Genomic DNA, 14,114 nt, shown 5'->3' with positions numbered 1-14,114 from the left:
GAAAAGAAGAGCTTTTGATCTGACCCAGAAGTGCTAGGAAGTCACATAGACTGAGGGTTCAGAAGCACTTCCAGGTCAAGGACAATAAATGACTCTGTACTTGGAAATCCTAGATGGACGAGCTGAGTCGGGAGGAATGGTGGCAACGCATCAAGGAGTGTGGAGGATTGATTTGTGTAGTGATTATTGATTGGTATTGGAGTAATGTGGAATGGAGGTGCTTTGTGCACTTTATTATTATAATAAATTCATTCTTGGACTTTTATCTGGTGTCTGACATATTGTCTGAGGGTTCAAGGGGACGACAGTGCCCCCTATCTGTCACATAGTAGAAGTAAAAAGCTAAATGCAAGAGTAGATGATATCACCTAATACGATTAGATTTGTTCAGAGTCCTGGAGATCTCAGGCATCCAGCTGAACCTACTGACTCACCACAAGGCTTTCCACATCAGGTGCATTTATAAAACAATTGACACTTTAAAACACTGCTGAAAACACATTACTTTAACATGGCCTTTTTATAACTTCATTTTAATCGTAATTTAACTTAATCCTGATACTCTATATGTTTAATCTCCTCAAAATAACTATTCATGGTGGCTCTAAAATCGGTACTGACCCCTACTCTCTTTTCTGTTTCTTTTTCCGGTTTCTTTGTGATGGTGGCCTGCGCCACCACCACCTACTCAAGGCTTCATGATGCTCAAACAATGATGGACGGATTAAAAGGCAGAAGTCTACGTGACCATCATCATCATCAAGCCCTTCCGTGAGAATCCTAAATCCACAGAGGACTGTTTCATTTATGTTAGGTAGAATGCCCAGAGGGGACTGGGCGGTCTCATGGTCTGGAATCCCTACAGATTTTATTTTTTCTCCAGCCGTCTGGAGTTTTTTTTTGTTTTTTCTGTCCCCCCTGGCCATTGAACCTTACTCTTATTGATGTTAATGTTGATTTATTTTGTTTTATAATTGTGTCTTTCATTTTTCTATTCTTTAATATGTAAAGCACTTTGAGCTACTGTTTGTATGAAAATGTGCTATATAAATAAATGTTGTTGTTGTTGTTGTTGAAACCCATGACAGTTGACCTCCATTGAACTAATTACGGAACTTCCAAAACCAACTGACTGCACCAGTGATGATTTAGGAGTGTCATATTATAAGAGGATCAGTTCTTGTGAGATTACATAATTTCATGCTTTATATCTGTAATTAATTCAAATCACTTTGCAGAGGTCTGTTTTCACTTTAGGCATTTAAGAGTCCTTTTCTCTTGATCAGTGTCAAAGCCAAATTAAATCCCCTGGGATAATAAAAAAGAAGAATATTATGTGAAAACTTCCTATGGGGTGAATGCCTTTTATTGGAACTGTACATAGATGTTTGAGTGCGTTTAAAATTACATTTTATTGTTGACTAGCAAAATACCCGCGCTTTGCAGCGGAGAAGTAGTGTGTTAAAGAAGTAATGAAAAAGAAAAGGAAATATTTTAAAAATAACGTAACGTGATTGACAATGTAATTGTTTCTGTTTTGTCACTGTTATGAGTGTTGCTGTTATACAGTATATAGATATATATACACACAGGTACATATATATATATATATATATATATATATATATATATATATATACATACACACACACACACACACATACATACATATATACTGTATATAGCAAAATACCCGCGCTTCACAGCGGAGCACCACTCATAACAATGACAAAACAATTACATTGTCAATCATGTTACGTTATTATTAAAATGTTTCCTTTTCTTTCTCATTACTTCTTTAACACACTACTTCTTCGCTGCAAAGCGCGGGTATTTTGCTAGTATATGTATATATATACGCACACACTCATATATATACATATACACACACATATAAACACACACATATATATATATATATATACACACACATATATATACACACACAGTTTTTTTTAATTTAAAAGGGTTTTAGTGGCCGACAGAATCAAGTAATAGACATGGACATGAATAATGTAAACTCAAGCTGTTTTAATTTCTGAAAAAAAAATGCATTTAAACTGCATTTCAATTCAAAACAGAAACAAAAATATCATCCCTGGCTAAAATTGGGCAGACTTAAAAATAAAGTGGTATTTTAAGTACTTTAAGTACATTTTCAGAATGGTATTGTCTTTAAATAATAATAATAAACATTTCAACATAAAGTGCAGTTTTTCTTCTTAAAAAAATAAGGCAGAAACATAAAAGGTAATTTGACCAGCTTCATCTTTAAACTCTGAGTAACCTTAGCCAAAATTATTTTGTACATTAGGCTAAAACAGCGTGATCATTGAACATTTTGTAATTAGACGGTCACAGAAGTCCAATGATCCCCAGTAAGAGCCACAAAGTCCGCCTTCTGTAATGCATCTAATTTTTTGCTTGCTTTTCCGTATCATAAAGCTGTTGAATTTTACTTTAAATAGTCTTTCAGCACGTGCTTGCTGCAACACATTTTGCATTTAGATGGAATCGTAAGGTTGAAGTGCTTCGGTGGTATGCAAACTCCTTTTTGCACAGTTTGCACAAAACAACGCTTTTATTAAGGCTTCCGTCGGGTAGTCTTTTGAAATGAAATTTGCCTCCGATCAGTCTTAGCAACGCGCTTTCTTCCAACTATTGCATTTTTGTAGGTCTGATGTGTGCATCAATGTAATCGGTGTACCAGGAAATCATGCATTGACAAAAGTTCCCCTTTGCTTGGAATTCAAAGTGTGATTAAATGCGTTATTTTTTTTAACCCGTTATTTTTTTCAAATTAATCGCAATTAACGCGTTAAATTCCCACCACTAATATATATATATCTATACTAATAAAAGGCAATGCCCTCACTGACTGACTGACTCACTGACTGACTGACTCACTGACTCATCACTAATTCTCCAACTTGCCGTGTAGGTAGAAGGCTGAAATTTGGCAGGTTCATTTCTTACAGCTTCCTTACAAAAGTTGGGCAGGTTTCATTTTGAAATTCTACGCATAATGGTCATAACTGGAAGCTATTTTTCTCCATTTACTGTAATGGAGTTGAGCTCGAAAGCCGTGGGGGCGGAGTTTCGTGTGACATCATCACGCCTCCCACGTAATCACGTAGTACGTAGAAAACCAGGAAGAGCTACAAAAAGCGCTGCAGAAAACATGCATTATATAATTAAGAAGGCAGCGAAACAATTAGAAGCAAGCGAGTGACATATAAAACCATATTCAGCGGCTCACGTGAACTGACGCAGTGCACAGACAAAAAGCAACAGTTCCAAAGAGTGCTGAACAAAAACCGAATTACAATGCTACGCTCAAATAGACAAACCACACGCCGTGGCGCAATAGTAGAGGCTTCACCTCTAGCTCCGAGGCTCGATTCTCGAGAGGGGATGCACTGAGTATGTATGCGCGCTTCCCGATACATTTTAGCCTCGCATCCCCTTGGTTTGAGACGTATGAAAAAATATGCAGTTAACGCAGAAAGACAGATCACCAATTGAAGCTTTATGAATAATGGATACTTTATTCGCGATCAATGATTGTTTTGGTAAAGCCATACTCAGTGTATTCATTAGATGAACGGTAAAAAAGTAAGAGCGAGGGGAGGGTAACTTATTGAGGCACGCAGGCAAAACCACAATAGCACGCGGGCTCGATGTACTGTAGTGCGCATCAAGTCGATCTGAATTGCGCGATCACATTTGAAAAAATATATCTTTTCAAGTGCTATTTAGTCCATATGTGTCAAACTCAAGGCCCGCAGGCCACATCTGGCCCGGCGTGTAATTATATCCGGCCCGGGAGATCATTTTATATATTATTGTTATTAATGGCCCGGGGATATGAAGCGCTGGTAACACAATAAACTACAGATCCCATAATGCAGAGCTTCAGCTGCCTTGCCGAACACTTACTGCGTTAATCAAGTCTACCTTATGATGCTGCAAGTTATTGCGAAGCTAGCCCACAAGATGCCGACGAGAAAAGTTGATTCTGAACATAGAGCCTTTAAAAAACGATCGGAGGCTGAGTATATGTTTACTGACATTGCCGGTAAACCCGTGTGTCTCATTTGTGGAGCTAATGTGGCTGTAATTCCAGAATTTAATCTAAGATGGCACTATGAGACAAAACATCAAGATAACCTGAAAGACCTGAATGCAATGCACAAGATACAGAAAGCAGAAGAGTTAAAGAAGAATCTGACACTTCAGCAGACGTTTTTACCCGTGCAAAATCACAAAGTGATTTCAAGTGAAGCTACTTTTATGGGAGGCACAAATGCACCAGTGCAACTTGCCTCACTTTCCCTGTTGCCAAGTAATGTTGAACCAAGTCGGCACAACGGTGTTCCCAAAATACGCACTTTGCTGATAAACTGAGCGCACTGCGCACTGAGTTCGCAGGGCGCTTTGGTGACTTTGAAGAACAAAAAAATAATTTTGAGTTGTTTCGCAACCCATTTGCCGTCGATGTGGAAACTGCACCTGTGCAGATTCAGATGGAGGTGATTGAGCTGCAGTGTAATGGCACACTGAAGGCAAAGTACGATACTGCAGGGCCCACACAGTTTATTCACTCCATTCCCGCAGAAATGCTCCAGCTCCGTCTACATGCGGCTCGAACCTTGTGCATGCTTGGTAGCACATATCTGTGTGAGAAGCTCTTCTCAGTGATGAAGACTAACAAAACAGCACACAGGAGTCGCCTCACTGATGAGCACCTGCAATCCATCCTGAGAATCTCCACAACACAGAACCTCACACCAAACATAAACGAACTTGTTGCCAAAAAAAGATGCCAGGCGTCCAAATCTGATAAAATGACATATGAGCAAAGACAACTGAATGATTTGATTTGTTATTGCTGAAAAGAAAACAAATTTTATTTATATTTCCAGGTTTTGTTATGTACCATGTTCATATTTGAATTTGTATAATTTTGACAGGATATATTTTTATGGAGAGCAAAATCTTTTGGGATATTTAAAATTTAAGTTTATTTTTTATATAAAATTACATAAGAGTAAAGAAATTTGAATGTTTGTTCTTTTAACGTTTACTTTATTTCTAACTTGTATAATTTAGACAGGGTATATTTTTATGGAGACAAAATATTATAAGTTATTTAAGGTTTGAGTTGATTTATTCCGGAATAGCATATTGCACTGATACGAAATAGCCTGCCCATTTAATTATTTAGGAATGAATAAATAAAGATTTTGTACAGATAATTTTTTCATTTTTCTTCCTTCATGGATTCTGGCACCCCCAGCAACAGTTGCTCGCACCCCAAAGTATATATATATGTGTGTGTGTGTGTGTATGTGTATATGTATATATGTAGATTTTTATGTATATATATGTTTATATATATGAGTGTGTATGTATATGTATGTGTGTATATGTAGTGTCAGGGATGCCAGGGGCAATGACCCGGCCGGGATGCCGTGAGGGACCAGAAGAGGGTCAAAGCCCACCCTGGATCACGTGGGGGCCGCCTTCCTGGTTGCTCTGGAGGCCACGGGTTGAGGGCATGGAAGCCCTACCCTGTAGGGGCCCGTGGTCACCGCCAAGAGGCACCCCAATGCCTTGGGGACCTGTTGCCCCAGCACTTCCGCCACACCAGGAGGTGCTGGGGGGAAGACTTTGGGATACACCCGGTAAGCTGCCGGGAGGACAGCCGCCACTTCCGCCACGCTGGGGTGTGGCCAAGGGAGGAATGCCGGGAACACCTGGTGCTCATCCGGGAACTGGCTAAAAGGGGCCGTCTCCATTCATTGAGGCTGGAGTCGGGAGGAGGCAGGACGAAGCACAGAGGAGGTGTGGAGGCGGCCCGAAGAGAGGCATTTGTGGCCAGGACTGTGTTTGGGGTGTTTTGTGCACTAATGGACTGGGTCTGAGTGACCATACTTGTAAATAGTTTTGTAAATAAAAGTGTGGTGGTTTGATGAACAACATGTCAGCCTGTCTGTGTCCGGGTTGGCTCCACAGTAGATATGTATATATATATGTATATATATGTTGATGTATGTGTATATATGTATGTTGTCACACACGTGTGCATGGGAAGCAGCTGAAGGGCTTAGACAATACTGCTTATACATCTGCCCAGGGGGGGCGGGGTACACTGATGCTCTTTCTGAGTTCTCTGCAGGTCTTACCCGGGAAATCCCACCAGGAGCCGCCATTTCCAGGAAGGACACATCACTTCCGGTTCCGGCCCCAAGGATGAGGTCACTTCCGGTTCCGCCCCAATGATGATGTCACTTCCAGTTCCGGCCCAGAGGACGACATCATTTCCGCCCTCTGCGCTATAAAGCTCACTGCCTTTGCTTAGGCAGGCAGTTCTGTTTTGGACTCTGTTGTTGTACCAACTATTTACAATGCCTCAAAGACTTTTGCAGCCGGGAAACCGAATTAAACGGGTGGCTGCCCCAAACCTTTCCACGCCTCTGGTCTCCGCTTATTACAATGTATATATGTATATATGTGTGTGTGTGTATATATGTGTATATGTATTTATGTATGGATATATATATATATATATGTTTATATGTGTGTATATATATATATATATATATATATATATATATATGACAGCAACACTCATCACTCACAACAGTGTCAAAACAATTACATTGACAATCATGTTAAGTTATTTTCAAAATGTTTCCTTTTCTTTTTCATTACTTCTTTAACACACTACTTCTCCGCTACGAAGCGCGGGTATTTTGCTAGCATATATATATATATATATATATATATATATATATACTTTCAATCAGGTTTGTATTTGGAGGACGTGTTGTATTCAAGTTATATTACGTGTTTGTCAACCGTCGTAAAGATAACAGGTTTCATTCATCAAAGTGTTCATTACCCAAATCGGTACTTGTGAATCTAAGATGTTTAACAGGCTATCCCGGTATTAAGTTGTGGATCTGCCTGCGAATATTTAGCGGTAGCGTGTGTATGAACTTAATTTAACCTTTCCCAGTCCTGCAAAGTCAGTTCACTTTAGCCGCTCGGAGTACATGCATCAAAGCTTTTCAGCTGTGCTTGTGCTATCTTGGGCGATCTCGCGATGTCCACGGCCTTATTTAATGTTAGCTCAGACCTGGCATACCAGCAATTTAAACTCTGTTACAAAGTGATCAGAAGTCTCGTTTAAACCTTGCGTCTTCTCATTAAACTTGTATCTTGCGAATATGGTATGCGTTATGGGCATGACAAACGCCAGCAGCAGCCTGTCTATGAAGTTAATTTAAACTTTAGGTTAACACCGTGCTTTGTTTCCGAAGAGGCTGCACTCATGAATATGCTTGTATGTGTCACTTGCTTTATATTCTTTTGCTGCCTTCACAATTGTGTAATGCGTTTTTTTGTTCAGCACTTTGTTTTGGAGCTCTTCCTTGTTCTCTACGTACTTGCGTCCCGCATCATCATGCCTCCCATGTAACTCCGCCTCACACGGCGACCGAGCCGCCAGCTATGGCCCTATATATGGTCGAAAGTAGGTTCCAGTTATGTCCGTTACACATAGAATTTCGAAATGAAACCTGCTTAACTTTTGTAAGTAAGCTGTAAGGAATGAGCCTGCCAAAAATCAGCCTTCCACCTACACGGGACGTTGGAGAATTAGTTATGAGTGAGTGAGTGAGTGAGTCGGTCAGTCAGTCAGTGAGGGCTTTGCCTTTTATTAGTATACAGTAGATTTACTAGGCGGCTTTGCCCTCTGCTTGCCAACCCCCCACACCAAACCCCCCGTCCCCCATCTAGGCCTACGCTACACGCCAGCCACTTTGCGTCTCTGCTGCTGACATTGTGAAGAGGGTGTCTGTACGCACTCCAAGGAGACGTGGTTGCTCCTCCAAAACCCCCTCTTAAATGGTGATACAATGGGAAACAAATACAGTTTTTATTAACCTCCTCTTTGCTCGGTCAGCTGCTGGCTTGCTTCACTTTCACCAAACAACAAATCTTTTCATTCTTGTGGATATGCCTCTTTAAAGGGAAGAAACTCTACTTTTCCCTAATGGCAACACGAATTAGATCTACTTGGTCTAAGTTTAAATCCAAACAGTATATTCGATCTCTTTTCGCTGTTCCGTTATTTTAAATTTTCGTACTTCCATTATATCTAACCTGCTCTGCATGTGTATCACGTCAACGTTTTTGAATTCTTTACGATGTTCTACTTTGTCATCTGCTCTTGTGAAAGACGTGAAAGCTTCTCTCTGAGAAAGTCACATCTCATCTCTCTGAAAAAGTTTCTTCTTCTCCGAAAAGTTTTTTATATAATAGAGAGTTGTGTTCTGTGTGCTTGTTCCCAACCAATCAAGGGTGTGTTTGCAACTCAATTTTTATATCATGCAGACATGGCCAGGAGGTCTACCTGCTGTTCAGTATGACATTAGATTGTACGCGCCACGTGATCTAAGCCAGTGATGTCAAATCCCTGTCCCGGAGAACCCCTGTGGTTGAAGGTTTTGATTCCAACCAGTTTTATAATCAGAGAGCCATTCTAATTGATCTAATTAATTTTTAAGATGGTCTTTTTTTTAACCTTCTTAATTCTCCTTCAGAAAACAGCAGCAAATATTGTAAGATTTACAATTCGAAGAAATATTTGTATTTTTGACATAGTTTTAAGTTCTCTATTTTGTCATTTTAATACTAGTATACATTTTTCTGTACTTTAATTAAAACAATTAACAATGAACAGAGTAGAGACCAAAGTGTGTATATGTGCGTAGGTACAGTGCACATATTGTACTCATGTGTGTATTTTGTATAGGGTCCCTTTATTCCAGCTTAACATTTACTTGCACTCTTGTTCAAATTTTCCAAAATACCCAGAAAATAAAAACACCATTTAACAGGCATCGGCAAATCAATTTATTGTCCCTTTTAATTCAAGTTAGCAGGAATATTTCTTTTGTGCTTCACAAAATAACACTCTTTAGAAAAGCAATACACACCGGCAAAGCAGGGGACTTTAATTACAATTTTCAATTAAATGCACTCAGAGAATATGCCATTTTGAAGCAATAATTGCTGCTAGCAATTAAATTGTTTCTTTGAATTTGGTAATTGTGTTTATAAATCAAACAGTGGAAGTCCAGCAAATAAGAAATTATTTTATTTACAAGAAGCCCAAACAGAAAAGTGACAACAATAAATATTAAAATGTTTTTACAATTATAATGATTGCATGAATAGAAACATTACAGTATAATGAAAAGATAAGCTATACTGTATGTTGGAACACAAAATAAAAATATGAATATGGAAGCAAAGGTTTGGAGAGCTCAACTGAAAAGTTTGCATTTCTCCAATGAAAGACGACACAGAAATTTCTTTTTGTCTTGTATGGAATAAAGCAAGCAGGCCACTGCATACAAGTTTGCATTTGTGATTCTAAATGGTAGGGAAAAGAGAACATTCTTTTGTTTTTGGTTTCCATTTCACACAGCTTTAGTATGAATATTTATTCTTCTTTTATAATTCAAGGTCTCTGAGGAATAATTGTCAAGGTCGCTCATTGTAGGATGATGGAACAAATGTTATGAAGAAAAGAAGGTGAACGATTATGACCTTCATATAATATAAAAAAGTATGATATGTAAATGAAAATATGTAATAAATTATTTACAAAACTACAATAAATTAATTGTAATTACAGTCTATATAAAACTGAAAATCTGTGCCTGCATCTACTTTAAAAATTCAAGTCGAGTCAAGGAACCTTTGAAATAAATTAGGGCACAAGAAAGACAAAAAGCTTCATTAGGATAAACCATTTCTGTATCCATATGCTTTTGGGATTTTGTGGATTGTGGAAAAAAAAGCAGGGACTGTCCTAGAGCTAAATGGAGAGTGCTGTCAGCAGGGGGAAATGCTGCTTAAGTGAATTATCAAATGAAATAAAATAACTCTTGATCTCAGTGCTGTTTGGAAAATTGGAACAGAGGAGTTTAAATGAAGGTTTTATGAAAACAGACCATCCATAATACTTGTTAACTAGTGTGAACATTCTGCTGCTTGAAGAGAACTGATTGAGTGTGAAAGTAAAAACTTTTAAAATTGTTGCTATGCTGAGAAAGTTTTGCAAAGCTTCATTCTCTCTAAAAGAAAGTAATGTTTATTTATTTGTAATCATTTTGTGTTTTGTTTTTTAATACAGTGGTGTTCTCCAGAGATTGTTACCTATACCTGTTGTAAAAAGAATAAAAAAGTTACAAAGCAGAAGAAAACTTTGATTTCTGTTATTTCTATCTTGGAGGCTGGCGGTAGTGCTATGAGCAGGACCAGATTTTTAATAACATTTCCCCCTCAATCCTTTAGACAGTCCAACCGTTCCTGTCTGTTCCTGCAAATATCTCTGGCCCACAGACACTTTGACCTCTCCTGCCAACTACACTATTTCTTAAAGACTGGTGTTCAGTTCTCCAATATCAACATGTTATTTCAAAATCTGTATAAAAGCCGGAATTGTCTTGTTCGCCTAATATTTTGAATGCCCCCTTTTGTTAGTGGAACTGTTTACTACCAGGGTCTATATAATAGAAGCCTGTACTTGGAAAATAAAATTATATTACATTAAATGAGCTCCCAGCTTTACAGTAGTTTTACGAGGTGAGCTGTGTTTCAATAGAGAAATACTTGAATCATTTGAAAAGATCACATTAGCATATAAAACTCAAAGAGTTTATGTTTCCTTCATATATCAGAAAATAACGTTTATTTTAATGGAAGGGTGTAACCAATAGTTGTTATTAGAACAATGATAAGAGACTAAAAGATGAGCGTGAACCAAAATACCAATTAAAGGTCAGAACCGAGATGTTTTACCTGTAAGTGTAATACACTACTTTTCTTATAATTCAGAAATGTTTTGCCATGAATACTGTATTGAGCACATAAAATACAATACTTTTAACTCTGACTGTACCAAGCTGAGGATCTGGTGACTGTGGGAATGAGGGCATGACTCACTCACCCCTCCTCAACTGCACCCCTCAGCTATTGTCAGGTCAGCGTATTGCTAGCATTGACCATTTGCGCATGCTCTACTGTTTGTCACATTTAGGATTTTTGTTCTTTATACAAGATTTCACATACAAATGGTTTAAATGCCATTGACACGGCACTCTTATATATTGAACAGCTGGAAGACACAACACCTGCTGACATTTTAATACAGAGGTGACTGCAGAACAATGCGAAAAAGAAGCAAGGAACATTAAATTAACTAAGATATGAAAAGAGGATTAAAAGTGATTCTGTAACAGATAAATTAGCAAAATCTTTTATATCCATAATTTTGAATCTGAATTTGCCATGGCCATATGTCTTTAGGTCCACGTTGCCTGAGATAATTGGGGCTCTACCATACATTAATCATTGTCAAAAAGTCCTTTCCATATGTCAGAATATAAAGATAATTTCATTAGAACACGCCCAAGATTTTACTATGACCATCTACAATCTTGAAATGTGGACATTTCTTCTGGAATGGAGAAGAGCATCATGGCAACCAAAACCCAAAATCACTGTGTCTGAAAAAAAACTAAATTGGCTGGCATGGAAACAACAGAATATATTGTCAATAAAAATCTAATTTTCATTGGAAACATAATATGAAGAAAATATAATAAAATTCCAGGAGGTTCAGACCTCCTAAAACACAATATCAGGAGGAGAGCAAAAAATGAAATGTGGCAACAATTGCGGTGGGCTGGTGCCCTACCCGGGGTTTGTTTCCTGTCTTGTGCCCTGTGTTGGCTGGGATTGGCTCCGGCAGACCCCCGTGACCCTGTAGTTAGGATATAGCGGGTAGAATAATGGATGCATAGATGTGGCAACAATAATGACAGAAAATCATAGTGATGCATTGCCCTGAAAACAAATTCGCATGGAGATCTGAAACAATTGATTTTAGCAGCTGCATATTGTGGATAAGCATGAATATCAGAAAGGATTTTGAATGAAAGACATTGACTTGTTCTTCCGTTGCTTCATGATGTGTCTAAGCTGAATACATTTGGGATACAAAATCACATTAAATATCCCAAAATTGGTATTTGTTATTTTGTAGTATTTGATTCCCTATGTCCTTCATTTCTTTAAGACTGGACACAGTTGTCGGAGGCTTCAGTGCCTCTCGTGCAGCAGGTTATCACTCTGTCATCATCTCCTCTATTTGCCTTTTTGAACTATTTATAATTTAGACTAGACAAAGTATCAGACATTGCCAGTATAAATAAACAGGGAAAACTTTCTTTTTGAAAATTCAACATGGCTAAAGACAACTGCAATGAGACAAGAAGTTAGACAAAATCCGTAATCCAGTAAAACAATGAAAAGAAATTAGATGAAAAGAAATGCAATATGTACCTGCAGTCTTTGGCCAGTAGAAAACTTGATGATGTCCTCCATCAGTTATAGAGCAGTCCTGCTGCCTGATGAGAATTGTAGCCCCCATGTAGGCACTGTTTTTTAAGTTGCTCTCCCCTCCCGATATAACATACAGCCATTATTTTAAATCAAACCAACGGCAAGACACTTGCAACATTTTGTAAAAAATTGTTTCAGTCATTTCTGTGTGATTAGCAAACAAAAAGACAACCAAATGGCTTACTTATTTGTACAGATTTTATATTTTTTTTTGGCTTATTCATTTTCATTTCTTAGATCTCTCCTTAGTCAATATTATGCATGACATAATACATTATATTTCTTGTACAATCACCAGTTAAGCCCATTGTCTTAGCCACTATGTGTTACTGATTTTGGCTTGATTAGACTTGGAATGGTATTGCCTAGCAATAGTTAAAGAGGCAAAAACTGCAAAAAATAAACAACAGACCTGTTTGTATTCTTATAAATGCCTTTTTCGAACAATAAATTCTTGTTATGGTGTTTTGCAAGCTGTCTCTACACTTGACTGTAGTATCCGCTCAACCCAATGTTAAAATTCAGTGTAATATGCTTTTTTATTTTATTTATTTCATTTTTTACATTCCATAACCAATTATGAGATGGGTGTGTGCTGATGACAGAATTAGGCTGTTACAAGAAAGAATTGATAAAACAATGCCAGTTATTTTCCTGTGAAAGAGTGTTATGTCATTCTAAATGATACATTCCCAATTCTTCCAAGCCAGCTGTGCATTACTGACAAGCAGCTACTTGTTCTGGAGACATTCATCTTACTATAAATGGCAGCAGTCCAGTCCCATTCATTTGGCCACTTCATGCCAATTGGTCATTGTGGTTTTTCTTATTTATGCCAGCTGGCCAAATGCCTAGTGACAGTTTTGTTTGATTCATCAGGGCATCCGACAGATTGTCAACTTGGACATATGTAGTCATCCAGAGGTCACAATCAAGTAGCAATCGATTGTCTTTCTCTTCTGGCTCTCTGTTGTTAGCACTATTGACTCAAAATCAGGCAGTTAATGCATAGTTATGTTTCCTGACTTGACTAGATTGCTCTAATTCACTTTTAATAGATATTCTACTTAAAGTATCAATCAACTACAACAAGCTGAAAAAGACTTGTTTTGTAATTCTCGTGGAACGTCCATTTAGCTTCTGATACCTACTCTACGGAACTTTCTTCAGAGGTGCTGATGAAGCTCCATTGTGAAGCTGTGCCATTCTCAGTTAAAAACTAACCCCATCTCTAATGATAATAATAATAATAATAATAAATTTTATTTATATTGCACTTCATATTTTAGAAATCTCAAAGTGCTACATAGTAAAAACAAAAATAATAAAACAAGAAAATCTATGTATGCTTTAACAAAATATCTTTCTAAAAAGATGAGTTTTAGATTCCGTTTAAAACATTAGTCGACTGTGGGGCTCTTAGGTAGTCAGGGAGGGCGTTCCACAGTCTCGGCGCCACAGATGAAAAAGCCTTATCACCCATACTGCGAAGCTTGGTTCTAGGGACTTGGAGAGTGTTAGTGTGTACAGAGCGGATAGTGCGTGAGGAGGTATGAGGGGTAAGGATTTCCTCTAAGTAAAGGGGGGCATGTCCATAGATGCACTGATGGGTGAGGAGAACGACCTTG

Source organism: Polypterus senegalus, chromosome 2 (genome assembly GCF_016835505.1).
Source record: "Polypterus senegalus isolate Bchr_013 chromosome 2, ASM1683550v1, whole genome shotgun sequence".
NCBI classification, from domain to species: Eukaryota; Metazoa; Chordata; class Cladistia; order Polypteriformes; family Polypteridae; genus Polypterus; species Polypterus senegalus.
Note: the sequence above shows the minus strand (reverse complement) of the source record.